The sequence below is a fragment of the Cynara cardunculus genome (assembly GCF_001531365.2).
Source record: "Cynara cardunculus var. scolymus isolate 2C chromosome LG 8, CcrdV1, whole genome shotgun sequence".
NCBI classification, from domain to species: domain Eukaryota; kingdom Viridiplantae; phylum Streptophyta; class Magnoliopsida; order Asterales; family Asteraceae; genus Cynara; species Cynara cardunculus.
The window spans coordinates 5441866-5450564 of NC_037535.1; positions in this window are offsets into that span (position 1 = coordinate 5441866).

The window sequence follows — 8699 nt, forward strand, 5'->3', positions numbered from 1 at the left end:
TTAGATATCACCCCACCAAGTAGTTATTGTTTGATCTTGTCTTCTCTCACAACCTCACCTTGGGATCTTTGTAGTTCTTCATGAATGCTCGACAATAATTCTACTATTATTGCTATAGCTTTAATTGTACCACTCATTTCTTTACGGCTTAATGCATCAGCTACCACATTCGCCTTGCCCGGATGATACAAAATTTTGCAATTATAATCATTAACCAGCTCTAACCATCGTCTTTGGTGCATATTTAATTTCTTCTGATGGAACAAACGGTGAAAACTTTTATGATTAGTAAAAGTTTGGCATTTAATCCCATACTAGTAATGTCTCAAGATTTTCAAAGCAAAAACTACGGCTGCTAGTTCCATATCATGGGGGTAAGATATTGTTTTTCGTGATCCTTTAACTACCTTGATGTGTAAGCGATAGCCTTTCCAAATTGCATCAACACGCAACCCAAACCCATCTTTAAGGCATCACTATAGACGGTGATTGTTTTGACGGTTGGGTGATGTGACATTGACTTCGACCATAGCCATTTAATTATGACAAATAGTCTTTTTGGTTGGACAGTGAAGAAAATTGTCTGATTCGAGGAAGGAAGATTATTTAGCGAGCCAGGGGGTTAAAATAATTGAATTCTAGAAGCTTTCGACTGATTAACAACGAAATATTACACTCCATTGCAATGTACTAACCTATTTAGACCTAGTAAGGCCATTTATAAGTTAATATGACCCACTAAGGTCTATTGAGATCCATTAAGACACATCGTAGAAGTCAGACTCATTAAAGCATACTGAGATCCAATATGGCACATTAAGGCCTAATTAGAGCTATTGTAACTCACTTAGGGGTGTTTGGTTCACAGATTCTGAAGGAATATGATGGAACTGAAATGTTGAATTCCATTGACCAAATTTTATTCCCTCGTTTGGTTCATTCTTTTCATGAAAAGAATCTTCATAATTCTACCAATTCCACAAATAAAGAAATTTAATATTTCTTAGAAACTACTTGGTATTTTGAAGGAAGGAAATTCTCTATTAATTTCATAATACCAAATATGTCTTTAACCCAATATACCATAGTATCATAAAACCCAATATGACCATCGCCGACCACCGTCGACCACTGCCATCTGAACCACTTCTGACCACCACCGTCGACTATCACTGATCTGAACCACCGTCGACCACCACCGATTTAAACCATCACCGATTTGATTCATCGCTGATCACCACCATCTGAACCACCATAGACTACCACCGATCTGAACCAATGTCGACCATCGCCATCTGAACCACCACGGACCACCATCGATCTAAACCACCGCCAACTACTACCGATATGAATCATCGTCAGTCACCGCCGATTTGAACCACCGTCGACCATCACCGGTCTGAACAACCCCCGATCTAATCCATCGTCGATCTGAACCACTCCCGATATTAACCACCACCGATTTGAACCACCGCCGATCTGAACCACATCCAACCACCGCCACCTGAAGCACCATGGATCACCATCGATCTAAATCACCTCCGGACACCACCAACCACCAATGATTTGAACAACCACCAATCTGAACCATCGTCGATCTGAACCACCGTCCCATCTGAACCACCGTTAACCACCTTCATCTGAACCACTGCGAACCACCACCAATCCGAACCACCGTGGATGACCACCGATCTGAACCACCGTGGATCACCACTGATCTGAACCACCGCCGACCACCGTTAATTTAGTAACGTGTTTGGCTTATGGTTATATTTGGCTTGTGTATTTTATATTTTTTACATATTAAATAATTATTTTATTAAAGTATTTTTCGTTTTAAAAAAATTAAAATTTTCAAAAAAGGGCATTTTGGTCATTTACCAATATTTCATTCAAATTCCAAAGTTACATTATGTGAAACCAAACAGACAGATTCCAATTTCTTAACAGATTTCATTCCAATGTTTGTCAACTAAATGGGTGGTCAAACCTGACAACGTTTCATTCTAATTCCTTCAAAGTCAAATTCCTTTAACATATTCCATTCCATCCAAAAACATTCTGCGAACCAAAAGCCACCTTAGACTTTATATATCCAATTAATTCCCACTAAGACCCATTTTCAATCACATATACTAAATGTAATCCGTTAAAACCCACTAAGACCTGTAGTCACCCACATAGACCAAATATGATCATTTCAAGCCCACTAAGACTCATTCTAACCCACTTAAACCAAATATGATTCTTGAATCTTGAATGCCCCAGAAGGGCTTGTTTTCTTACATTTTAATGATGCCATTAGAAGGAAATTTTCAGATTCAGTCAGACATAGACATGTATGGCAGAATTTTTAATGCCTCTAAATGATAAAATGTGTCGTATTCACACAATCATCAATCCTTCCGCCATACCATTTAAATACGTCATTTTGTCGTTTGCCCTTGTCATCAATCCTTTATCGATCCGCGCACATTCATTTGTTGCCAATAATTCAAATTGATGCTCACATAGACCAACTCATTTATCGCCTCTCTCGCCCTCCCTCCACGGGTGTCGTTGGATTGCTAAAGCTTAACATCGTCGGAAGCCCGTTAATCCTGTTAGTTGCATTAGAACCAATTTAGGTTTATTGTAATAGGTAAAAGTCAATTAGCTACCCGTAATTAAGGTGAATTATGCCAATAGCGCTCAATGACAAATGACTTGAAAAAACTTGAGAACAAAAATCTAATAAATCTGTTGATAATCAGACAAGGATTACCAACAGCCTTCTGATATATTATTCTTCAGTTTTTCTATTTGGGTTTTTTGAATTCTAATTGATGATTAGAGATAGCTTGCTGCAGTTTAATTTTAATTTGTTTCTATTTGGTGATTTCTCTAATCTATCAGTTTTTTTGCTGATTGTCGACGGATTACTCACAGCCTCTTGAAAGTTTGTTTTTTTATTTTTTTTATTTAATTTTTTCTTTACCACCTCATCGTCCACATAAGCTGTCCAAATATACGATAGTACTGACATAACATTTCATATTATAACATTGTACTTTCAAAATTACTTTATTATAAAATCACCAATTTCTATTACAACATTCTACTTTTAATTATAATTATTTTATCATTTAAACATTGTAAATTTAATCAAATATGTTTATTAAAAATTATAATATCAGAAATTAAATATGTTTACAAAAGATCATCATTTCACAAATAAATATATTCATAAAAAACCATTTGTTTATCGTAAATTTAATGGCTTACTTTGTAATGCAAAAAAAAAAAACTCATCCTATTCACATTCGTCTAAAATGATATTTAATCAAGTGGAACCGTCTTGTCACAATAAGACTTTCTCCATATTTCTCAACATATATAGAAGCCTTGAGAGTAAGTCTTCCCATCGGAGTTGACTTCAACACTCATTTTTACTGTAGATCCAGGATTGGTTCTTCTAAATATCATTGTTAGACGAATGTGAATAGGAGGAGTTTTTTTTTGTAAATATGTTTCACTTGTTTAGTTTTTTGCATTACAAAGTTAGTCATGAAATTTACGATGAATGAACAAGTTTTTATGAATATTTTTATTCGTGAAATAGTGATCTTTTGTAAACATATTTAATTTTTGATATTATAATTTTTAGTAAACACATTTTATTAAATTTACAATCTTTAAATGATAAAAGTATTAAAATTAAAAGTACAATGTCGTAATAGAAATTAGTGATATTATAATAAAGTAATTTTGAAAGTCAATGTTATAATAAAAAATGTCATGTCAGGACTATCGTACATGTGGACAGCTTACGTGGACGATTGGGTGACAAATAAGTCTGGTATAATGGGTAGATTTAATTTAAAAGATTATTCACTGCTATAACAGGTAAATTTTTGAAAGTACGATCTCCTAATAATTTTTTTTGAAAGTATATTGTTGTAATAAGAAAATTTGAAAGTACAATACTATTGAAAGAAAATTTGTAAAAGTAGGTTATTATTTAGTGCATTTTGCCGTTTTTGTTTTGAATTTTTCAAGTGGCGTTTTTCAATTCATTTGGTGATCTATCGGTGCTTGTTTACATCATCGATGTATATGAAAAACATTATAAAAATTAAAAAATGACAGGGTTTTCTCGATGTTCCGTTGATAATCACCAATGTATCTTGCTCATCTATGAAATCTGTCCATTACAAACAAATGACTTTTACTCAAAACAATCACCCAAAGAAATTTCCGTCGATAATTACCGACGGATCACCCAGATAATACAATGGTTCAGTAGAATCCTATATTTTTCGAGAAAATACCAACCGATTGCCCAAAGAATACCTGGGTAATCTATCACTGATTTGAATACCTACCAAGTTTTGTGACGAATCACCCTTTCACGACAAATTTCTCAGGGAAAAGTCAGTATGTAAGCTTTTATTTAGTAATGGTCGCTAATGCTTTGGTTTCTAGTAGTTATATCACCTAGCTTCTTTCTTCAAAATTCAAAAGATAGAAAGAATTCGTATGTGAAGCTTCAAAAACGCATGTGTCATTAAGCAGACTCGATCCTGACAATTTATAGGTCCTGGACAAACGTAAAAACGAAGCCCACTATGAGAAACAAGACTTTTAGCAATGACTTTTGTCATCGTTAAAAGTCCATTTATCATTAGAAAGAGTATATATAACAACGACATGTCGTCGCAATAACTTGTGGCGAAAACATGTCATTGCTAAAAAGCGCTTCGTCAAAGCTCACTTTTCTTGTAGTGACCCTCGATAAGTATGAAAAAAATTCAATAATATTTTTCATTTTGTATAAAATTGAGTACAAGAAATACTAGTAACTTATTGAGAAAAAAATCTTATTTATCTTTATTATAGATATATAAGATAGTACTTAAATTTACATACTTCTTATTAGGTAATTTGAAACCAAAAGTATAGAAACTGTGATTGATAAATTTATATAAAAAAGTAAGAATTTTTTTAGTTCATAACAAGAAATATGTGTTATTTTGTTAAACAAGAGAATTCATGTGAATGAAGTTATCGTGAGGGTCAATGAGAGATCAATAATATAGAAGATTATCAAGGTTTTCTACACAAGTAGACAAATGAAGATCAATAAGAATATGGAAGAAAAGATGATCCTGAGAGATTCAATAAGAATAAATAATGAATTAAACATATAATATGCAAGCTCAACAAATGGTCGTTTGAGTACTTAAATAGAATCCCGTGGTGTGGTGGAATTCCAATGAAAGATACATAAGTCAAACAATTTTATTTTCCTTCTTATTTTTGCTCAGTTAAAATAAGATGTAAAGATTAAAAGTTTATGGAACATGACATATATAAGAGACATTACTATACGCATCTAATAGGGAAAATTTATTGATTAATTACAAAATCATGAAACACGTCATAAATTATAAGAACAATAGATTGATTTTCAAACAATAGTAAAATGTTTTCTGTAGAATCAAAAATAGATAACAATTGTTAACAAAAACAATTAGAACAACATAACCAAATAATAATAGTCAATAGAAACAGAAATAGATAAAAACATCCAACAAAAATATATAGCAATAGCAAGCACATGATCTTAACGTTGAATTGTTGAAGCACAAAAACAATCAAACCTATAAAGATAGCAATAGTCAATGTCATTGGACCTTGCTAGAAATTAAAAAAAAAATTAGATAGACAATAAACAATAACATATAATGAATGACCAATTAATTTTTTTATTTTCTTCTTCAATGTAATTAGTTGATATATTTTTGGGCCCTTATTATCTACTAAATTCTTTTTTCCTCTCATTATATGCTACAATTTTTTGGGTTTTCTTAATTTATTAAAAAAAATTATTTATATATGTTAAGGGAAAATTTTGGGCCCCTAATATTTTTTGACACTAGACGTGCGTCCGTACCGCTCTTCCCAGGAACGGCCCTGTCACTAAGTAGTCCAAAGGTTGATACCTTCTCTAACACCCAAAAAGCCATACTCTAATAAAAAGAGAACTTTTAACATCGGTCTATTTTCACACCCCACAATTCACTAGGCAATATGAAAACAAGAACCTCTCTTATTTCTGCATTTGTATTCTCACATGGGATGTTACCTTTTGACCAACATAGCCATGGATTCTGAGTGTAAAGGTGGAACCTTTGCCCTTATACGAAGAGAAACAGACCATGGTGCATGGGGACTTGTGGGCATAAAGATCTCATGTCTCAAAGTCTATATCTCTTTTTTCTCATCAATAATGTAATAAAGATACATGTTACTATTATAGTTTTACAAAAAAATCATCTGCTTCAATCCTTTTTTCCGAGATACGGGTTCAATTTTTTAAATAGCTCTCGAAAAGAATGTAAAAGGGTTCCGTGGTGGAGGTAGTGGGTAGTGAAACCAAATCTTCCGTCCATGTCCATGTAACACCTTCGGCGTTTTGTGCCTCTTCTTCGGGTCTGCCTCTTGTCTTTCAACTGGTGTCGTGGTTGTTTTAGTTTTAGTCTCTTTTGGTGCAGACGGTTGTTTCGTGCTAGTTTTCTTTTGCCCTTCCTTACTGTATCTCGCAGTTTCCTTCCTGATGGGCAGTTGTTTAGTTTTTCCTCGTTCGTTGTATCTTTCTTATTTTGTCTCAATAAATTGTTGGCTTTCAAAAAATGTTTATTAAAAAGAGATAACAAAAAAATTGATGAAATAAAATATATCGACATATCTTTACATAATTGATAAGACATGAAAAACACGTAATTTGGTAATACGAGATTTTTATTTTTTTTATCCGTTTAATGACCCACAAGACCACATTGCATGGACCAATTAATCCTTTCAATGAATTTTAATTTTGTTTATATGTGGACTTTTTTTTCTTAAACTTGTTTATATATGGACTTATTTACCAAAATATTTTGTCAACTGCAAAAAGTGAATATGATTAGACACATTTGTTGTGGGTGGGACATCGTATCGAAACGCAATTCAATTCATTTGGTATTTTTGTCAACTACTTGATGTTGCGTTTTTAAATAATACTTCTGTGGGACTAACATTATGAATCTACGATGAAACGTAATATATCATATTGAATCTTAAATGCTTAATACGTAAATTATTATTTTTAATTTATAACTTTTTGTAGAAGCTTTCAGTTTAAGTTCAGGGTTCTATAAGAATAGTCAAGATGCTGACGAGCTATTTTAAATAACTTAAGTTATAAAAAAGAAGATAATACCAACGTTAGAATTAATCACAAACTAATTAGGTTTTAGTATATCGATATTCAATAACATCAAGGGGAACATTAATTATAACGAGAAGAGGATTATGATCCTTATAGGTATTACAGGGTATATCGTTTAGGATAATCTTTTAAGGATTATTTTGTATGGTTTATTTTTAGGATTATTTTTATCATTAATTTTAAATTCACGATTAACAAATAATGGAAAACCGCATATTTATTGGCACTATAAGAAATCAATCCTATAGCGACAAACGTTATTGCGACTATTAGGAATCGTTGCTGCTGGTATTCAAATAACTTTTTTTGCACATTATTGAAGGGTTTAAATTATTTTTGAAAAATTACATAGCTATAGCGACGACAAGTTGTCGCAATAGGGGTTCATATAAAGTTTTCTTACCTGTTGATTTTTTTGAAAACAAAATAAGTTTTACGATATATACAACGTCAACATGTCATTGCTGATTATGAATAATAGTTTTTTTTTTAAGTTATATTTTCTAAAAAAGTAGAATATGTGGATTAACAACGTCGATTGTTGTCGTTCTAGAGTAAAAAAAAGTATCACCAGTATTTCTTTTAGAAAAACCATTAAAACTCAATCCAGTCCAAACATGTTCATCTGTTTTCTTCTATAGAATATGATTCAGATATTGAAACTCAACAATTACAATTTTGCATAAATATTGTTTGAATTCTCTAGTAAAACTGTGAAAATAGATCATCATAAACGAAATTGATTCAAATATTGAAGCTCAACATTAATATATATTACATGTTGATTCTCATTCTCTCTTTCACTTAGGCAGAAAACATGAGACTAATTGTATAAGTAAATATAAATATGATCGGGTTTGTTGTGACAACAACGTATTATGTGTGAACTTAGGATTATTAGGTTAATCCTGTATGAGAATAAAGATATTGAATGATAGTTGATAGAAAAAGTATTAGAATCATTGTATTGTGATACTAATCAGAGTCGTTCCAATCTTTTTGGAGGTCCTGTTACAAATTGTACGACAAAAGAGTACCAAAGAAAATAAACTATAAAAGTTCATATCATATATTGTATTAAATGTCTTACAACTTAAAAGAATAAAAATGTCTACTATGACAAAGAAACATGGGAAATTCACTTAAACAAAACCATTCTTCTATGTCATTTCGAAACAAAATCTTCAATCAATTATACAAACTTATAATAGTAAAAGAACGAAAACAGAACTAATAATCACTTGATAGTAGCAAAACTGTGCACTTACAATTTATGTCTCTTTTTTCAAGAAACTAAACAAGATTTGCAACTTTTTTTGTGAGAGTTGTTCTTTAATGAACAATTAAGACACTACCTCAAAATGTCACTTAGGCAACAAATGCAAAATGTTGCCTAAGAGGAGTTTATATGTTGCGTAAGGCTTAGGCAACAAACCCGTGTTGC